Source organism: Xyrauchen texanus, chromosome 13, assembly GCF_025860055.1.
Source record: "Xyrauchen texanus isolate HMW12.3.18 chromosome 13, RBS_HiC_50CHRs, whole genome shotgun sequence".
Classification (NCBI taxonomy): Eukaryota; Metazoa; Chordata; class Actinopteri; order Cypriniformes; family Catostomidae; genus Xyrauchen; species Xyrauchen texanus.
In genome coordinates, this window is record NC_068288.1 from 36,709,417 (window position 1) to 36,731,576 (window position 22,160).

At 40.8% G+C, this 22,160-nt stretch overlaps 1 protein-coding gene across 8 annotated transcripts in view; it reads right to left on the minus strand.

The window, feature by feature from the left end:
* Positions 1–22,160, minus strand: part of LOC127653897 (forkhead box protein P1-B) — a 234,780-nt gene that overhangs the window by 155,115 nt on the left and 57,505 nt on the right. The window contains exons 1-2 of one of the 8 annotated variants that reach the window (XM_052140735.1): positions 20,421–20,442; positions 19,122–19,206 (exon numbers count right to left, since the gene is read on the minus strand). The exons of 6 other annotated variants lie outside the window; for them this stretch is intronic. The gene's annotated coding sequence lies outside the window, so the exon portion shown is untranslated. Of the gene's footprint in view, positions 1–11,192; positions 11,394–19,121; positions 19,207–20,420; positions 20,443–22,160 lie in introns of those variants that run through there. One more of the 8 variants, XM_052140730.1, reaches the window with a different exon arrangement.

Consider the following 22,160-nt stretch of genomic DNA (forward strand, 5'->3'; position numbering starts at 1 on the left):
CACAGAAGAAAGAAAACCAATAAAGTTTGGAATAACACGAGGTTAGTAAATTATGACAGTTTTAATTTTTAGGTGAACTACTCCTTTTACCTTTAAGTATGTTTAACGAATACCTTAAAAACTTGAAAAAAGTAAAGGAATATCAAAAGGATAAATAGAGAAATAGAGAGAGAGAGAGATAAAGCAAAGTGACTTAGCAGAGGATAGGCTGTGATATCTATATTGAGTCCATTTGTGTTTGTTTTTAGGGTGTGTGCACATGATTTTCCAAGTCACTGTCTGTGCTCTGAAATACAGGAAAATTGTATGACTCACTTTGAGACAAATAAGTTTTTTCAAAAGGCCTGACAAAAAAAGGTGACTGATCCAAGGTCTCTCTGTCTCTGTCTCTCTCTCTCTCTCTCTCTCTCTCTCTCTCTCTCTCTCTCACAAATTGCTCTCTCATCACAGTCTAATTCATTTCCAAACTATTTCCAAAAACCTGAAAGTCATTTTCAGCGTTCGGTTACTAGCAGAGCTCGCTCAGTGTTTTCCACATCTACGTTTGTGTAAACAGCGGCGGTTTCCGACATGCAAACAGATGCGAACCTCTAATTTATCTCTGCTTTCACATGGGTCACTCAAGCTTCTGGAGTCCGAGTGATTCGGTACATAGTCTGCTAAATGTCATGCAGTCTGCTTTCTTTTGCAGTCTTTTTTGGACCTGCCCTTGCATTTTGCTGTACAAAGTACACAGAGAACACACACACATACACATACACAGCTTTCACTGCCTTAATACCAAGGCAGAGGTATTTTGTTCCCATCCCAAAACAAACAAGGAAGTGCATTTCTTTACACTATTTAAATGTTAACAGGCATAGAGCATTCTTTCACTCTGGATACCAGAAACGGCACAGCCAGACTTTCAAAACTCATTCTAATTAAGTCATCCAAATGATAAATAAAAAAACTGCAATTGTTTTCTTTTGCAAAGCTCACCTCCCCTTCATTTGTTAGGGCCCATGCACTGAATGTGCGAAGGCCTTATTGTTCTTCTAAGGCAGTGGTTCTCAAACCTTTTTGATATTTATAAGTTTATAATGTATTATACTCCCTCACTCCCCTAATGTAGCCTATGTCAAATTTAATAGAGCTGAATTAGTGATATGATAATATAAATTATCAATTTATTTTTGCCAAAAGTACAGTTAGTGTTACTATTGTAAATTCAAGTGTGGTCATGTAGAAACTGTGCCGAATTAAAATGTTTTCTGCTTCTCGTGCCTTTCTTCTCACTGATTCTCGCCATGCTACATGATTAAGAGCTCAAGACCGGTCTGCAAGTAAAAACGCACCTTCTTTGTGCTCGCACTGCTCTGTCCATTGAGCCATATCCATCAACAGAGCCATTCAGGTGCATTAACGGAGGTTGTGCCTCCACCTGTGTATTTTACCCTGCTAAACCAGATACTTTAGATGTGTCGCTAGACTTCAAAATCAGATGAACCGTAGTACAAATGCATACCATCCCATATAATTGAGAACCAACTGATATTCTCAAAGTCTAAACATTTTAATGCAAAGACCCCCCTCTCTACTAATTTGTTCTCAGCTCCCCCTGGCATCCATTGAACGCCCCTGTTGAGAAAACTTCTTCTAAGGATTATTTTCAGTTTTAGGGTACTTATCATGCGTGAAAACTCTTGAAATTTTGTTTCAAGATGTTTCAATTTGCATTGTTCTCATCAAGCCAAACAACTAAAAATTACAGTCATTAGGTCATCCAACAGGAAGTCGGACATTTTTAATTTTCTGAAAATCGCAGGCTCTGAACTTTTAAATACTCCTCCTAGGGGATTCATGTGACTGGCACATGATATGTGCAACATCATGCCAGACATTGTAGATGCTAATTTGCAAACAGATTTTGTATATTTTTAATTGTGCCACCAAGGTTAAACAATACATTTATGGCAAAAAATAGGAAGTTGGTCATGACTGGGCAAATGTTCACACATGGACGTATAGGGATGGCTCTGTAGTGCCCCCTTTAAAATGGGCACGTAAGACGGCCTTTGTTGCACCCGTATTTTCACCTACTGTCACCAAAATTAGTACATATATAGTTCTCTTCAAGCTGGAAAACGTTCAGAATTATAGTTATTAGCTCCGCCCAAAAGGAAGTCAGCCATATTGGATTTTTTTCTATTGCAGTCTCTGAAATTTTAAATAAACCTCCTATGGATTTCATGAAACAGTCATCACATTTAGAAAACATTATGCCAAAACATTAAAGAAGCTAAATTGTGAACATATTTTTGATGTATCGAATGGTGTTGCCATGGCGAGACATTAAATGAATGGCAAAAAATGGGAAACAAGAAAGGTCTCATATATTCCATGTGCAATGTGTGATTTAGATAAAAATTGTGATGTATGTTTAGTCTTGGGGGCTAATCACATGGATGTGACTGTTTTGGGTCATGGTCATAACGCTACCTCCTGGCAGCAGGAAGAGTGGCTCTTACAACAGACTTTAAAATAGTCCTCTTATATTTACCCAAATTGCTTACATTTTTTTTAAATAATGTCAAGTGACAAATGCATGTGTTCACCTTGCATTGTTTTCCGAAAGCCACTGGGTGGAAATGGGCCCCTGGTGCTTAGGCCGTCATCATTGCTTGCAGCAATTTTTTTCTTTTTGTAATTGGGTTAAACTATTTTATTTCTAACACGGACCAGGGATAAGCGTGGAACTATTGTAGAGGGATTTCTAACTCTATTGCTATCTCTGATGACATTTGATGAGCACTAAAGATATAGATATCATTGACAGGAATGAAAACAAGGCTGTTAGGAATAGACTTACATTCTCTTCAATTAAAGACACTGTATAAAGCTTTCAAAAAGCTACTAGATCACATGTTATTTTCCACAACTCATGTTGTCTGGAGTATGTCTACTTAAATTTCTTGGAAAGATGTTATTTCAGTGTTTCGTCGGCAGAACGATCCAAAAACACTTTAAACAACTGTAAAACCCATTGAAGAGACTGAACAGTTCTCTTACAAGAGGGTCTCTCGTATTGCGTAAGCTAGCTTACGCTACGGGAAAGATTCATCTTTTCTGAGATATTGAAGCCAAAAAATTATCCTTAATTTTGTATCCATTGTCAACGCAGTGCAGCAGCTGCATACCTTGAGCGGGCTATCTAGCGAGCTCATTGGTTGCTCTCGCGGCAACTGCTGCAGCCTATAGGCGAACTTGAGTGAACTTGCGTCCAATGAGAGCGCCAGCGCCGTCACTGTATCAAAGCCGCCAAAATGGGCGTGGCTAGAGTGCATATAAGCGTAAGTTAGTAGGCTGGAACCCTGATTTTCATCTATTCAGCGAAGCTCTTCGCATCTCTGAACTGCAGAAGCGGCGTGCGCCGTTCGAGGGGCATCTAGCAAGCTTGGACAGCGCTTCGAAGAAGCCGGCCGTCTTAGCCACCTTCAGCCATCCTGCGAGCTCGCCATCGGCGGCGTATCCTTTTAGAGCAAGCTAGTTCCTCAGTGAACTTCACAAAAGAGCAACGAGCCTCTTTTAAAGATGCCTCGCACCACCTGCGCCTCATGCCGTGCCCCTCTCAGCGCCGGAGACCGCCACCTCATCTGCGCTCTCTGCCTGGGACTGGAACATGCAGAGCTGCGCCCTGCGCTGGCGGCGGATGCGACCTCTGCGAGAGCTTCGATGTCGACCCTGCGGGCTCGACTCGAAGCACTCAAGACCGAAGCCGCCGCGCCGCCTTCGTTCGCCAGCGCAGAAAGAAGCGCCCGCTCCCAAAGGCTGCGGAACCGGTGTTAGAGCGACTACCTCGCGGAGCCTCTCCCTCGAGCATCGCTTTCACCCTCCCGTCCCCGGGGCCAGCGCAGTTGCCGCTGGCGGCCGCACTGTGCCATCTCGGATGGCGAGGCGGAGGATAAGGGCTGCTGTTCCACCATGGCTCGGACAGCGAGTGGTCAGGCTCCCAAGCCTCCTCCTCGGCCCAGGAATCCAGCAGGACCAGCGCCGGTCGAAGAAGAACTAGCGCCTCCTCACACAGGCCGTCGACTGCCTCGGGCTCAGTGGTCACCGCCCGCTGAGCAGGCTCCCAACAGACTTCGGCGGCTGCTTTCTTCAGAGCCGTCACCGCTGGCGCCAGCGGCCGGACGCTCCTTCCTGCGGAACTCCACGCCGAGCTCTCTAAATCATGGAGCAGCGCTCTCTCGGCCAGGAACCCGATCCCATGTCTCCACCTCTCTCGCTCGATTGGGCCGAGCCATCGAGAGGGCTACTCTTCCATCCCCGGTCGAGGATTCGGTAGCAGCACACCTTTGCCCGCCCTCCGCGAGATGGCGGTCTAAGCCAGTGCTCCCGTCTAAGGCCTGCAGAACTACTTCCGCCTGTGTTGGCGGCGCCTATGCGCCGCCGGCCAAGCGCATCTGCTCTGCATTCCATGGCGTTTACAGATCCTCAAGCGGACCTTCTTCGAGAGTGGGATGAGAAGGCAGGCACCCAGAGGCTGTTTCAGATCTAAGGAGCACGACGGATCTGCGCCGCTCAGCGCCACCAAAGCTGCAGCTCAAGCCCTAGGGAAGTGCATGGCGGCTGACTGTGACCGAGAGACACCTATGGCTAGCGCTAGCCGACATAGGAGAAGCTGAGCGCTCCACGTTCCTCAACGCGCCGCTCTCTCCGTCCGGTCTCTTCGGTTCCACGGTGAGTGGCATTGTTGACCGTTTCTCGGAAGTCCAGAAAGCCACCCAAGCCATGAATCTCTTACTGCCTCGTCGCACTAGCTCCTAACAGGCCGCCCACGTGACCAGCCTCCTGCACGAGCCTCTTCACAGCGCCCAGCTCAGCAAAGCCAGACTTCTCAGCGTCGACAGGGCGGCCGCCCTAGATCGTGCTCAGACAGCAGCCGCAGACCGCCGCCCCCCCGCGGGCCTCGGCCTAAGATTGCGCTGAAACCTGAGCAACCGAAGTCCTCCTAGCTTTGTTGAGGAAACAACGGCTCAGTCCGCCCGCGGCGGACCACCGTCAAAGCTTAGCCCCTGTCAGTCCCCTTCTCTCAGGCTACTGCAGTGGTGGATTCAGCAGCCAACAAGCCGGTGATACTGCCCGCTTGCCTGCACTCAAATGCCGTTTTCACGGCGACCCAAAGAAATCTTGTAAAAAGCAAACATGCCTTATGTGTAGAAAATGTGCCCACAATCCAGTGTTCACCCCTACACACAAGCATTACACTTCCGTGTCCCTATCAGAGCCCACTCACATAAAGCGGGCACAGCCAGCTCGAGTGTTAGAGTCAATAAGCGCGCCCGCGAATCCGTGCTGGCAGCCCTTCTCTGCCGGCTCTGTCACACGGCCAGCAAACACCTCTCTGTATGTAAGTCCCATGCCCGTGACTATGCTCGCGCATCACTTAACAGATGTGACTCTTTCCCCATTCACCTCAATCGGAAGTCACTCACAGAACAGCCTGTCCCTGCTGTTCTGCGAGCAGTCATGCATAAGCACAGTAAGCGGCTCACACATTCTGTTCAGCTCGCTGTGTCGCGGCAATCAGGGCGACTTGGCCATTCACCCTCTAGCATTACAGCTTCAAAGCGTGGAAAGCTATCCCAGGGATATCCAAATGGGTGTTAAGCACAATAAAACAGGGCTATTTACTACAGTTCGATCACCGCCCTCCCGCTTCAGAGCGCGGCTCGAAAGTACTGTGAACACGGAAGCAGCCTGCATGCTTCGTTCAGAAATAACAAACCTTCTGTGCAAAAGGGCCATAGAGAGAGTGCCACCTTCTCTGAGCTGAGTCGGGGTTTTACAGCCGTTATTTTCTTGTCCCCAAGAAAGACGGCGGCCTCAGACCAATATTAGATCTCAGGGTTTTGAACAAGGTGCTGCATAAAAGACCGTTCAAAATGCTTACAATCAGGAAACTCCTCATGCATGATGCGCCATGGGGACTGGTTTATTTCTCTCGATCTGAAAGATGCCTACTTTCAGATAAATCCCGTCACAGGCCATTCTTGAGATTCAGCCGGCGGCCAGGTTTATCAATACACCTTCCTTCCGTTCGGCCTGTCTTTAGCACCCGTACTTTCACGAAGTGCATGGATCGCGGCTTCGCACCCCTGTGGAGTCAGGGCTTGCGAATTCTGAACTATTTGGACGATTGGCTGATTTTGGCACAGTCACATACGGAGCTTCTGTCTCACAGGACAGTTGTCCTCAGTCATCTGAACAGTTTGGGTCTTGCAGTCAATTGGACCAAGAGCTCACTACAGCCCAGTCAGGCAATTTCCTTCCTTGGAATAGAACTAGACTCCATGGCGATGGCGGCTCGCTTATCTACACAGCGCGCGCCGTGTTCAGCGACTAGACGGCGTCCTTTCAGATGAACAGCCTCACGCCTCTGAAAAAATTTCAGAGAATGCTAGGTTACATGGCCTCAGCCGCAGCAGTACTTCAGCTGGGTTTACTGTGCATCGCCCGCTTCAGCATTGGCTAAACACCAGCGTCTCGCCGGGCTTGGGCCACGGGCGCCAGCCGATCAGAGTGACTCAGACCTGTATCTCAGCTCTGCAGCCCTGGGCAGTGGCGAATGGTATCAGCGGGGAGTGGCGATGGGAGCTGTATCTCGCCGAAAAGTCATCTCGACAGGCAGCGTCCAACACGGGTTGGAGCGCGGACTCGCGAGGGCTCTCCGGTTTTTGGCCTATGGTCAGTTCAGGAAAAGCTCCTTCACATAAATTGTCTGGAAATCATAGCGGTCGAGTGCGGCTGCGTGCGCTTCCTCCCGGTCATTCAGGGTCACCACGTCCTGGTCCGTTCGGACAACAGATCTGTGGTATCCTATCTAAACCGTCAGGGCGGTGTCAGATCCAGGAACCTCTTCCATCTGACAAACGCATACTGAGTTGGTCCCAGTGCCACCTGCGCTCACTGAGGCGCGTGCCAGGCCACCTGAGCGGCGGCCCAGACAGACTGTCCAGAGACAATATTTCCCCAGGGGAATGGTCCCTGCACGCTCAAACAGTCCAGAAGTTATGGAGCATATTCGGCAGAGCAGAGATAGACCTCTTTGCGTCAGAAGAGAACTCTCACTGCCCAGTATTTTTCTCAGCGAGGGCAGCTGGTCCAGGACTGGCCCAACCGCCCGCTTCGCCTTCCCTCCCGTCTCGCTATTGCCACAGGTAATGCAGAGGATCAGGAAGCAGCGTCACTCGGTGCTCCTCATAGCCCGCGCTGGGAGAATCAGACATGGTTCCCGGAGCTTACGCAGCTGTCACTGACAGCCCGTGGCCCATTCCAGTGAGAGCAGATCTCCTCTCTCAAGCTCGCGGCGCGATCTGGCATCCCCACCCAGAGCTGGGCTGCAGCGTGGGTGATCAGCGACTACCCGTCGCTTTGCCAGAAGGAGTAATAAACACTATCATACACGCTAGAGCCCCTTCCACGAGAAGACTCTATGCGTCCAAATGGTCTGTGTTTTCAAAATGGTGCACCGACAGAGACCTGGACCCACGGACATGTGGGGTGTACGTCAGCTGCTCGTGATTTTACAAGAGCTGCTGGATAAGGCCAGATCCCCATCCACGCTCAAAGTGTACATGGCGGCCGTCGCGGCATTAAGCTGAACCCCTGCACGGCCAGTCACTGGGAAAAAGCGAGCTGGTCATCCGGCTTCCTCAGGGAGCTAGAAGGATGAACCCCAGCGCCCCCATCGGTTCCTATCTGGGATCTTTCTATAGTTCTCGAAGCTATGAAAGCCCCCTTTCGAACCGCTTCAATCCGTGGATTTGAAATACCTTTCACTCAAAACCGTTTTCTAACTGCCCTGTCATCAGTCAAGCGTGTGGGAGACCTTCACGCGCTGTCTGTCAGCGCTGCGTGTCTTGAGTTTGGACCAAGTGACTCCAAGGTCATTTTAAAGCCTAGATACGGCTATGTCCCCAAGGTGATCGGTACTCCTTTCAGAGCACAAATCATTTCCCTATAGAGCTGCCAGCATCCGATGCTGAATGCGGCGCCAATCTCCTTTGCCCAGTCAGAACACTGAGATTGTATACTGCACGCTCCACCTCTTTCAGGCGCTCTGAGCAGCTTTTCGTTTAGATTGGGGCGCACCAAAGGTTTAGCCGCCTCGAAACAGACACTGTCTAGATGGATAGTGGGCGCTATTGCTGCCGCGTGCGGCGTCAAAGACCTACCATGCCCGTTAGGCATTAGGGCTCACTCCACTAGAGGCATGGCCTCCTCGTGGGCATGGTCCAGCGGGATTTCCATTCACGACATATGTGTGGCAGCGGGCTGGGCTTCCCCTCCACCTTTGTCAGATTTTACAATCTGGAAGTGCCCGCCCTGCAGGCAAAACTACTAGCGGTTTAATACGCTACAGCTCCCCTGGTGAGCTGCACTGGCGGGACACATTCCACACAGACCGGCACTGCCGCTCTGTCTTTCCCTTCCCACTATGTGCTTATGTATTACACACACACTGGCCGCACTCTTGCCGGCCAAATATTATTCCCCACTCACAAGGGCTCCCCGGGTCCCCCACCCCGGGGCTCATGCAGTGGATGCTTGGCGCCGCGGCGTTGACAATGGGTTCCCATAGCGTAAGCTAGCTTACGCAATACTGAGAGGACCTCTCGTAAGAGAACGAATCGGTTACCTAACGTAACCTCGGTTCTCTCTAGATGAGTGAGCAGTATTGCGTAGCCGGCCGTGCTTCAGCGCCCACGGCGACTTTCGCTTCATTCAATGAAAACCAGGGTTCCAGCCTACGAACTTACGCTTATATGCACTCTAGCCACGGCCATTCTGGCGGGCTTTGATACAGTGACGGCGCGGGTGCCTCTCTTTGGACGCGAGTTCACTCAAGTTCGTCTATAGGCTGCAGCAGTTGCCGCAGAGCAACCAATGAGCTCGCTAGATAGCCCGCTCAAGGTATGCAGCTGCTGCACTGCGTTGGCAATGGATACAAAATTAAGGATAATTTTTTGGCTTCAATATCTCAGAAAAGATTAATCTTTCCCGTAGCGTAAGCTAGCTTACGTAATACTCGTTCCCTCATCTAGAGAGAACCGAGGTTACGTTAGGTAACCGATTCGATATCCCTCATAGCCTCGTTGTCATTCTCATCAAAAATCAAAGATGGCGCTGTAGAGGGTTTTTACCCATGGTCTGATGCAACAAGGAATATTCTGGGTTCAAAAGTTAAGATAAATCGACAGCATTAGCGACAATGTCATTAACCACAAATAAAAAAAAAAAAGTCTCGTCCCTTCCTTTCTAAAAAAAATAAATAATAAACTTGCTGTAAATTTGGTAAAAATATTTGATTTTACAGTTGTTTTAGGGTTTTAGGGTTTACGGTGTTAAGTCTCCATTGCAACAAAGCTGTAAAATTGGATATAACTTCACACAGAAAAGGTCAGTAAGCAATTTTCTCACACTAAAATCCTGTTGACACACATTGTTTGTATCTTTTGCCTGTACTTTTGAAACAATGAGTATTTTAACATGCACAGCTTGGCCCATTCACTTCCATTGTAAATGCCCAGATTTTAGCTTTTTTTTTTTTTTTTTTAAAGAAAAGTAGAGACGAGTCGAAATGAATTAAGCCCCAAATGTTGTCCATTGAGCTTAACTTCTACGGAACTTTTAATATTCCATTAAAACTGAGTGTTCAATTTGTTTCTACAGATTCCACTACATTTGACAACCAAACAGTATCCAAATACTTGATATTATTCTTTAAAACTGTTATCTTATAAATAAATTCCACTTATATACAGTATATAAATTATTATACCCACAGTAACTGTATATAATGTAAATTAATTATAATAACACAGACTTATTTTATACAATATTTACTTCCACAAAAACAGCCATTTGAAACTACAGTATATTGGAGGTCACTACTTAACCACCATAGTATAATGGATCATGGTAGAAATTAACTTATTAAATAAAGGGTTTCTCAAAATCCTAGTAATTATGTTGCACATCCATTGTTCCAACCACGTTGGTTGAGCTGTCGTTACTTACGTTACTCAGGGGGTGGATTAATAACTTCCACAAATATTAAATTATAATAGCTAATTTACACGTAAACCAGTAAGCCATTTAGTGCAAGAAAGCTGCAGAAGACACAAAAGCGGCATGCACTTTGTAATATGTCACATTCATTGCAGCGCAATAATGGGTTTCCCTCTACGTTAGACTTCAGTGTTCCCGACGCACTTGAGCATATGCATATGTAAACTCCTATAAATTTATTAACGTCACTTATGCGTTAACATGAACACATAAAAGCCATGTTCTCCGATAGAAACCGTGTGTGATAAAGCACTTTTTCTTATCAGCCTTTAATCCATTAAACGGGTGCACTCGAGTTTATTTGACGTTTCAGAATGCTACTTTCTGCAAAGCTCCAGAATAAGCCGTTATCTTAAACGCATGTAACCGTGGTCAAACTCTTGGCAGAATGAAAGATACAGTATATATGGAATGGAAGATATAGAAAGCCTCAGTGACATCAAATAATGTCCACACAGCAAACCAATAAGAAACTATGCTTCTAACCACATGTAAAGTGTTGTAGTTCCAATCACGCATCTTTGAGATGCTGTTTGCGAATGTTTGTTGAACTACAGTTTCGGGAGACACAAAATCTTTAAATTATGCTGGTAACTATGAAACTTGCGGCCATGGTTGGCTAACAACGCTATTGGGAAATGCACCCCTGGCTTATATATGGGTGTATTCCTAATTTTTAAGGTTCATTTCTTTCTACATAGAAGTCAAACACCCTTTAACATTCCCTCTGATAACATGTTACCTCTGCCTCTCCCTTTCTCTCTCTCTGTCAATCCCATTTTTCTTGCTCTCTCTTTTTCTGATCTATTCTCTTCTTCTTTCAACCACAGATCCTGTGCACTATTAATATCAATAACCCACAAATTCCATTTCCCTCCACACAGACAGAGTGAGCGTAGTGAATGAGGAAAGACCTCTCAATACAGATTCACTTCACATTTTGATGGAAAGATCTAATTGGATGAGAGACTGGAGGCAGACGCAGACAGGGATTGAGAACAAGTCTATCAGAGGCAGAGTCGCAAAAGTCAGAGTTTAAGCTTAGTGAGTTAAAGAAAAGGTCTGTGAACACTTACCCATGAACATAGTGCTCCACAACACAAATCCAAAGAATTCAGCGTTCCACACTTTGATCTGCACAATAACACAAGCCCTCTCTGCAACCAGTGTCTCTTTATCAAGTTGAAAGTGAGGTGATAGCAGTATGTGACCGGCAGTCTGGCCCCGTTCACTCTCTCTCACTCACACACGCGTCTCGGGGGCTGGAGGTATGTGGTCTAAACACAACAAAAGCCTGAGTCGAAGACTGAATATGCAGGAAGAGGGCCTCTGTTTGCATAAACACAAACACTCAGCAAATGAAGGGCTGGCACTGATCGCACCACTGCCTGCAGGGAAATTCATATCTGTCCAGTACTGGCCCTGGACAGTCTACTTTAATAAAACAATAGCTGAAATAGGCAGGAGAATCCATGCACTCTACAAAGGGTTTTGTTTGATGATTCGCGAATGAGTAAGTGTGAAATAGTTTTTTATTGTGCTTCTCTTACATCTCTAAGTCATGTATTACTCATCTCAAAAAGAAAAATATTTCCCTTCTGGATATTTTCTGGGAGGAAAAAGTTATTAAAAAATCATTTTCAGTGTATCCATCTTTTTTATATCTTTTTTAAGTACCGTGTATTAACTACATCTGATCGTTCCAGTTCTTTTACAAGTTTCAGTTCCTCATTTTATTTGTAAGAATATACAATGGATTCATGCTGAACTACACCTGATTTCTTTTATTGTTCTTTTTGCCTGAACTACAACGGATAGTTCCAGCTCTTATACAAGCTTCAGTTTCTTCTTTTTATTCACAAGAATTTACAAAATTCATTCAGGCTCAACCACATCTGATATTTTCCATTCTCCTACAAAGAGTGCTTTGTTGTCCTTGTAAACATTTGTGAAATTATTATTGGCTTAACCACAACTGACAGTTCAATTTCTCTTACAAGTTTGAGTAATTTGTGTTATTCATAAGAACGTATGCATTTATTTATGCTCAATGACATCTGATTGCTTTACTTCTTTATAATTCTCATTGTTTTAGCTCGACTAAAACTGATAGCTCCAGTTCTCTTACAAGCTTCAGTTCTGTGTTATTCGTAAGAATTTACACATTTATTTAGGCTCAAATATATCTGATTGTTCCACTTCTCCTATAAACTTCAGTTCATTTTATTCTTAAGAATTTACAAATGTATGTAGCTCAGCTACAATCGATCGTTATAGTTCTCCAAGAAGATTTGCATTTATTTATATTATTGCACAGGTCACTGGAACACTCGATTTTTATTGGTCAATGGCGCCATCTAGCTGTCTGATATTTCTGAGTAACAACAGCACATCTGGGAATTAAGTCATATTGGGCCTTATATCTTGGTATCGTGAGTCATCTTTTCTTACTTCTTGGATCACTGTTCGGTCTCTACAACTAAGCTAATAATATTAAAAACACAATTGTATTTATTATTCAGTGATTTAATTCTTTTCACATAATTTCAATGTAAATCAATATTTTATGTCAATTTATATATTTATTTGGTAAGCAGTGGGATAATGTACAGTCAGCCAGTTGTTATCACAATATAAACCCTGAAAAGGTGATCAGGACCCTGAGTGAACATTATCCCTTATAGAATTGTGGTAGTTCCAGTTCTTATACAGTTCTTCTTATACTTATACGGATCTTCAGTTCCCCACTTTGTTAGTAAGAATTAACTTTATTTATTCAGGCTAAACTACACTGATAATTTCCACTATTCTAGAAAAAGTTCTTTGTTTTCTTGGCAAGAATTTTCATAATTATTTTGGCTCAACCAATAGTTCCAGTTTTATTTTCTAAGTTCCAGTTCTTTGCGTTATTAATAAGAATTTACAAATATGCTACCAACTTCATCGGATTCAACCACTTCTCCTAAAAAATTCTGTTCTTTTCTTTATTTGTAAGAACTCACAAATTTATTTTGGAATGTAAACACTGTTGACGAATAGGATATAGGTTAAAGGTGAAAAGGACAGCGCAGTTTTGAACTGCAGCGCAGTTCACCATCAATGTGGTGCTTTACAAGTCGTAACCTCTCTTTCTCTCTCTCTCTCACTCTCTCTCTCTCTTGAACTTGAAGTGGCGGTTGAGCGATCTTCACATGATCAAGACTATGGTACTGTAAGTTGAGGGATCACCACTTGGTCCTGCAAAGAATGCTAAGATGGCCATTCATAAAAGCACACTTGTGACATCACTTGCTTAAAAAAAAGAGCTGAGAGAGAGGACAGAAGAAACTCAAGGGGGTAGAAAGATAGAGACATGGACATAGAGAGAAAGAGAGGTAGAGAAGGGGGTTGACGGATGGGGTGAGTGAGAGAGGAAATAGATGGGACCTCCAGAAAATAAACAGGGTGTCTTGTTTCAAAGACGAGGGACACACACAGGCATTCCATTGTTCAAGCCAATTATCAGAGGCAAATAATAACAGCAGATGGATCCAGTGAGGCCACAGAACGAGTGAGTGAGAGGTGGAGAGCTGCAGAACAGATGATGAAATGTGAGGAGGAGGGGTCAGACTACTCCAGTCCTAAAGCCCCACATACCAGATGTGGACTTCCAATGGGATGGTGCACAAGACGCTCTATTGCTGGCTTTGGCTTCTACGGTCACATACCCAACACATATATATTAGATTAAAAATGATAATGATTTGAAGCTAAAAGTGTCTAGTGGAAAGCTTTTGCAATGTATATTATATTACATTATATTTAATATATACATATCTAAAAAAGGATCTTGACATTTTTAGAATAGATAAATGCATATTAGATAAATAAATAAATAAATAAATAAAGGGCTGATTTGAAGCTGAAAATGTCTAGTGTAATATCGGAGCTATATTTTAGTATAGTATAATAAATTATAAAATATTATTAAAAATACCTATTTATTTCTTAGTTACTTTTTATTATATTACATTATTTAAATATAATTTTGGGGAACATTGACATTTTTTATAGATAAATAGAAGTAATTAAATAAATAAATATGAGATGATGATTTGAAGCTGAAATTGTCTAGTTCAAAGCTTGACAATAATTTTAATGATGATAATAATTCATTATATTTTTAATTGTATATATTTATTAGGTGGGGTAATTTTTTTTAGTTTATATATATATATATATATATATATATATATATATATATATATATATATATATATATATAACAGGATAGTATGGGGAAAGAGAGAAGGCGGTAATAAGATGGGGACATGACGCAAACTGTCCTCAAACCTGCATCTCCCATATGAAAGCCCAACGTGTCAGAGAATGTGCTAACCACTAGGCCACAGCTCCAGTGTGTAATCATTTTTATTCTGATTACACTGATTTACTCATTGCACAACCAGCTCTTGAGATTTCAGATTGAATATGTTTAATCAAAACTGCGTTTTTGTATTGCATCAAAAAGTTGCTTTTGCTTTGAGCTACTAGGTAAAGGCTATTTATTAACTTGAGAGTATTTCTGTTCTGTTTTGAGGACGTCTGGGTGTATTTTCTTAGCAACGGAGCTGCAGGGAAGAGCATCTGAAGCGAGAGGAACCGGCAACTCAATATGCTGAAGGATGTGTCATATTGCTGCTCAACTGACAGCCCAAGAGTGTGTGTATGGGGGGGGGGGGTTCTTTTTTTCAGCCTAAAACAAAACGCATCCTCAATGTGCCCCTGTCAAGGGTGGGAGATGTCTTCAGATAGTGGCACAAAAGATCAACCCTTCCTTTTCAGCCGAGAGAAAAGAAAGAAAGTTTTCGTTTCATTAACTCAAGACTAAAGCGTAATTATCTCCCTATGGGCCGCAATCACCAAAAGAAGGATAATAGAACTGAAAGCACTTTCCACTCCACTCATCTGAGCGCTTCTTTTCTTCTCTCGCTTGTTTTTCCGCTTGTTTTTTCTTCTCCGCCCTCAGATGAGATTAACCAATCGAATAGTGGCAATAGATTGCAGTGGCAATAGATTGCGGGGGCAAGATGAAAATACAACTTTCAGACTGGTGTCTGTTTGAGAGCTTTAAAGACTCCCCATGTTATCAGCTTCAGTGTCCTCCTACTAGTCAGAGAAATGGTTTCTTTTCCTTTCGTCTAGCATCTCTGTTCCACTTTATCTCTTTCTGTCGCTGACTTTGGAAAGGGAGGATGCAGGAATGGGGTGAAGGAGTTAGCAATAGCCACTAAGCCGCCTGGATTTATTAGTAAATGTGTGCGATGTCATAAATTTGAGATAAAATCAGAATGAATAAAAAAGACTTGATAATTTCATCTCTCTTTTTCAGTCGTCAGGACTACTTAAAGGTGCTTGTAACTAAACGTCAGGTATGTTAATAGCCAACACAAACAGTATTTATCTTTTTACTTATTAACATTCTATATCTCCATCTATCCATCATGATGACATAAGTTAATCTTATTTGCTCAATTTACTGACTGAAAAAATAATTACTGTTTTCAGTAAGTTTTCCCAAACACTCTTCCTGTCATACTTAAATTGGTCTGACAAACACACCCAAAACAGGATGCTTAAAAAAACAGTGCAATGTTTTGATAGTCCCACTTATTTTTATTTATTTATTTAAATTTTACTTGTTGGGAAAATCAGCCTAAGAATTACCTATATTAATCTCTATATATTAAGATGACATAGGAGAAAGTATTTAATTTGTATTTATTTTTTTTCCATTCAATTGGCCTGCATATTATATCAGTTTAGTACTTCTTGTAAGTCTCTAAAAGATTTGAAGGCAGAAACGGAAAGAGTAAGTCCTGGATTTAATTATCTTATGAAAATAAATGCCATTAGCAATTTTTTTTTTGCACAGAGCTATGACGGAAGGAACCTCTGGAACTGAGCGAGGACAAAGAAATGGTGTAAAAAGGGAAACTGGCAGGCCAAGTGACTGTTGTGTGCACTGACACAGAGGTCGAGTTAATTAGACTATTGTCATTTTAATCAGGACAGCTTCTCGGTCAGCCTTTCCTCAAAGAGTGAGTGTGTGCACTCTGACGCCATGCTCAGGGCCTCTGCTCTGCTTTAGAGAGTGTATGTGCTGGACTGGATCTACGGGCTTGCTTCGCTAATGAGCGACGCCATAGAAACAAAGCCCCCGAAGGATCACCGGAGGAAACTCCATGCCGTCTCTCTGCTCATTTGTGTGTTCATTTGAAAATAATTTAAATATCTAATATTTGAAATCATTTGCTTCTCCCTGGCTATCTGATTTCGAAAAACAGATCTTTCATGTCGCCTTTATTATGTTCTTAATACCGGCATTAAAATTCAAAACTATTATTACAAGTGACTATATTTATTACGGCAGCTATCACTTGGATCAAAGTCACGGATTGTTTTTGGATGAATATGAATATTGAATTCTGACAATACATTGTTATGCAAAAATATCCATTGTGATTTTTGGGACAATGAGAGCTGATGCACTATAAATGAATAAATCAAGACCAGGCATAGATAGAAAAAGGAATTTGAATTAGCATTGTAAAATAACTCATAATGTAACTTCATGTACAATGACGTAGAGGGAAAAACATTTGGATCAGCTGAACAGAGGGGAATGTTACAGACTCACCTAACGCATCTAAAGCAATATGTTTGACATATTTGTTACTCAGTTGGTCGTTCTCTTCGCTTTAGGTTGACTACTTAATTTGAATATGCCTTCCTATGGAAATGTAAGTTTTGCTTATCTTAAAAAGAATCTCTATGTCCTCCATTATCATATGAAGTCATCAAACTTGATGGTTAGGTTGCCATATTAAGAACATACGGTTGAACAACTGAAGTTAACTCCAATTTGAATCCATTTTGTATAAATTAAGCTTCCACATAATTTCTGCCAGCAGCCATGTCAACAAGATTAAGCACATGTATAAATTGTGGGTTCCAACATTGCAATATCTTGTAACGTCAATACACACCAGCAACACAACACAACAACCTAGTCACTCACTAGTTGCAACAAACTTCTCTCAATCCAGTTGAACAAAAAAGGAGATGTTAGGCATAATGTGAGGAGGGACTGACAGACTCAGTCATTATTTACTTTCATTGCATGTTTCACCATACAATGAAAGTGAATGGTGACTGAGGCTAACATTCTGCCTAACATCTCCATGTTCGCTCCTAGAAAGAAAGTAAGCCATACTGGTTTGAAACAACAATGGTAAATGATGATAAAATTAGCATTTTTGGGTGAACCATCCCTTTATAATAGCCTTGACACATTGAAAACCTACTTAATTAGGGTCATGTGGCCAGAGCAATGAAACGCTATTGGCTATTCAGTTCAATGTGATCCTTGAGATGTTGTACTGTACCTCTATTGGGGATTATCATGGGTTACAATAATACATTATAATTCGATTTTAATTTCCTCCCCAATGGACACTGTCTATTCTCTCAAAGGAACTTACAGTTCATTCCCTTTTGGTACATTAATTGTTCACTCAAAATGAAAATTCTGTCATAATTTACTTCCATATTGTTCCAAACCGGCACATATGACTTTCAGGTAACACTTTAGTTTCAGGATCAGAAATTAGATAGTAATTCATGACTAATAAACATTTATTCATGATTTATAGCCCCTTTATATTTGATTTTGTCATAACAATGAATTCCTTAAATAGAAACAAAACATATCAGCTAGCATGATGCAAAATACATCCTTTATAGGTTTTCAGTACTCTGTGTGACTTATAAGTATGAAATACATGTAGAATGCATGTTGTATTAAGTATATACTATTTATATTTATTTTATACTTATAAGTTGCACATTCACATAGTGTAATGAGAATCTATAAAGGATGTATTTTGCATTACTAGCTATCGGTATCTTTTATTTTTACCTAATAAGTTCATTCTTAGAAAAATAACTAATGTAAGAGGCTAGGCAAGGGTAAGAAATCAATGAACAAATGCCTAATAAATACATTATAATTCCAAACAAATTTGTAACCTGTAAATCTCTTATAAACATTATACATTATTTACGGTCTAAATTCTGATCCTTAAAACAAAGTCTTACTGACTTTCTTTCTTCTTCATTTTCGTATTATTTGTTCCATGCATTGAAAGTGAAAGTTGACGAAGGCTGTCATTCTGCCTAACGGCTCCTTTTGTGTACCATGGAAGAAAGTCAGTTGCATGGGTTTGGAACAACATGTGCTAAATCTGTGTGTCTAAATTTATACAATACTTAATAAATCTCATTTTAATATGGAATATTGTAACACTTCAGCATTGTTTGCATAAAAGCTTAGATAAGTCCTAACATTTCCCAAAGTGCATGATCAGAAATATGGAGAAATTTCCTTCTGAAGCACAAAAACGATTATAACAGATATTTCATTGAAATCATTTAAGTTGTGATGACAACGGATTAATCAAGCCAACAGACAGAGACACTAGCTAAATTTAAACAGTCATATGCCTGCTCTTTCAATTTTTCATCTCTACGTTATTGCTGAACACATAGAAAAGAAATAAAAATAGCTGATTCCTCCTAATTAAGGTCCTGTAGTTTCTTATTACAGATGTCTTAGATTTCTCCGTTGATCATTCACTGTGTTTAACCCCATCAAACATCCAGGCTCTCTATTTTGTTTTCTCTTTCTTGACTTTGTGCATCTTCAACTCCCCTATTTCTCCTTCTTGTCTAACCGTCCCATCCCCGCCACTTTCAGTTGCATCTCTATCTCTTCCAATAAATCACCTTTTGATGTTTCTTCATTTATTCTACTCTTTTATTTTATTTTTTTTCCTCGCTGTCTCCCCTCACCACTTTCGGACATACATTCTCACATACACAGCAAAAAAATAAAAAGGGGGTCTGTTTTCTTTGGGGGAAACATACAATGTGAGAGAGGAGACTTTAAATAAACATCTGCTCACCGTGGCCACAATAGTCTTTTGTGTCGAAATGTGGAGAGAAATTTAGATGTTATGAGGGCCGTTTTCTGCAGTACAGCGGATGCAACTTGAAAATGCAAAAACAGGTTACATTCATATTTCAAGACAAGTAACACTAGAAAAAATACAGAAATATATTTGTATAAGTGACAAAAATGCTTTAACATATATATGGGTGTGTGTATGTGTGTGTGTGTATATATATATATGTATACATGTATGTGTGTATATATATATATATATATATATATACATACATATATACATACATATATATATAGAGATATATATACACACATACATGTATACATATATATAGAGATATATATACACACATACATGTATACATATATATAGAGATATATATACACATACATGTATACATATATATATACATACATACATATATACACACACACACACACACACACACACACACACACAGTCAAAAGTTTAGGGTCACAATTTCATTCTTTATTATTATTATTTTTCACATTTATGGATAATAGTAAAGTCATAAAATCTATGGAAGAACAGAAATGGAACTATAGGAATTGTGTTTCTAAAAAAAAATACAAAAAATAAAATAAAAACTATATTATAATTTAGCATATTGAAAGTAGTCACCCATTGCAAAGAATATTCAGAAATGTACTCTTGACCTTTTCTCAACCAACTTCTTGAGGTATCACCACTTTAAACAGTATTGAAGGAGTTACCATCAATACTGGGCACTTATTAGCTCCTTTTCTTAATTATTCAGTCCAATTCAACCATTTAAAAAAAAAATATTTTGTAAAAATAATATATGTTTTGTAATTAAATACATTAATATGGTGGCACAATTATATTTTTGTCTACAAAGCAAATTTCAAACATTCATGCACTCGCCTTCAAATCAAAAGGTTTTTAAGATCATGAGAAACATTTCAGTTAAGTGACCACAAAGTTTTGAACAGCAGTGTATATATATATAAATGTTTTAAAGATATTTACTCACAATAATTTTTTACATAAAAAACTTTTAGTTGAAATGTCCTGCATTGTGATATGCTACTGAATCAAAAACTATTTTAAACAGCATTTTTATATATGCACTATTATTTGTGTGGCTATAAGAAATATTTGTACTTTTTATCATTGAAACTTTTAAATCATTTGTCACAGTCGTATAAAATATAACCCAAAATCTTGATAGACGTGCTTTTAAGCATCACCTACCCTTTTGCATTTTAAGTCAATAATGTAACAATCCATGAGCCGTTTCCAGCAAGAACTTACCAGGATGTAAACGTAGACTCAATAATCTTGCAACACTTTTTTCTCCTGCTTTTCTGCAATAGAAATTCTGTATATGCCTCTGTTTCCTGTCACCCTGCGTTTGTTCTTTGTTCCACACCAACAAATAACACTCTATGCAAAGTAATGCCTGCAAATTGTTTTGGATCTGTATTTGAATATTTAAATACTTCACTTCAGATCTAGATATTTGGTGGCAATTTCCATAGGAGTGTGAAGCAGGTACACACTACACGATAGCGGTGTGTACCCCCCCCCCGACAAAAAGATCAATCAGATAGATCCCATACAAAATCAAGGTGGCATTAATTTCAGAATCACTCGGTCACCAAACAAAGAGAATAAGTGCCCAAAGTCTCAAACGATCAAAAAGGCCACCACACTATAGCATTTAACCAAATGGGAAGTTTGATAATATTATATTTACATATAGTATAACTGCAGAGCTCTGGGCGATTACTATCGAAAACCCTCCTTGAGACAAAAATTAACTCAACACAGGTTGCTTACAAGGAGCGCGTGGGAAAAACATATAGGTTGAAACAAGCAGATAATGTTGGCAAATCAATTCAGGGCCATCAGCCCATCCAAGCCATAATCGGGTCAACAAGAATGATGCATGCCCTGTTGTTCCTTTCAGTTATGTCAGGCCATGCTATTTGCTTAAAAAGATGGACAGATTTCACTGGAAGGATCGTAATCCGTGGCCCGAGTGCTCCGGCTAGCGTTTGTTACTTTGTGTGGCTAGAGGAAAAAAGAGCTGTTTTTTATTTTTTCAGATATTGAGAAGGACAAGATGAGAGATGCTTTGATCTTTTGACTTTGAGAGGGTGATACTGACACACTGCTGTCTATCTGTCTATAAAGAAAAAAGTATGACTGCATATCTTACAAAATGTCAGGAACAAGTGTGTGAACATGACGAACATGTTTTTTTATTTGATTTGTTTCCCAGGAATGAGTAGTGAGAAGACATGGGCTTTCAAATGTGCCACAATAACAGGCTGTAAGATGTATTTCCCGGAGAATGTGCTCATCTTGTGCAAGAACAAAAGTTAAAGAAAATTGTGCTTTGTCTAAAGAATAGATCAGATATTTAATAGACAAAAGTGACACTTCTTTTAGCTGGCAACCACTGAGAAGCCTTAACGTCCCGAGACCCGAGAATGACTGCTGTGTGCAGTTTTTTATTTCCTTTAAGAATTGTAACTAGTAATATATAATTAATATAAATATGCTAAATAATAATAACAATATTTTTTTTTAAGAGTAAATTGTTTTTCTAAAAATGTATGTCCTTATATGTGGACAATGGGTCTAAGTTGTGACATTTTAAATAATACCAAGATATATAGAATGTCAGATTTTTTTAAAACAAATTGTTTATTATGTTTCCAGGAGTGTTGATTCTTCATGTATTTGAGACGTTATAGACATTACAGCTGATTTCCTGTAGCTGTTTTGGAATAATGTGTATTGGGAAACGCACAAATACAAAATTAAACAAGTACAAATTACTTTTTATTTTTCTACTTCGGCAACAAAATCTCAATGTTCTCTCTTTGCATTGTCAAACAAACAAGTGTTAGCCAGTTCTGAAGCATTTTACCAATCAGAAATCAGCATTATTAGTTCTGATTCAAAGTAATGGCCAGCATTGTCCAATCACTGCCAACCATATTAAAATAAAATGTATCATCATAAATTCAAAATCTTTGTACT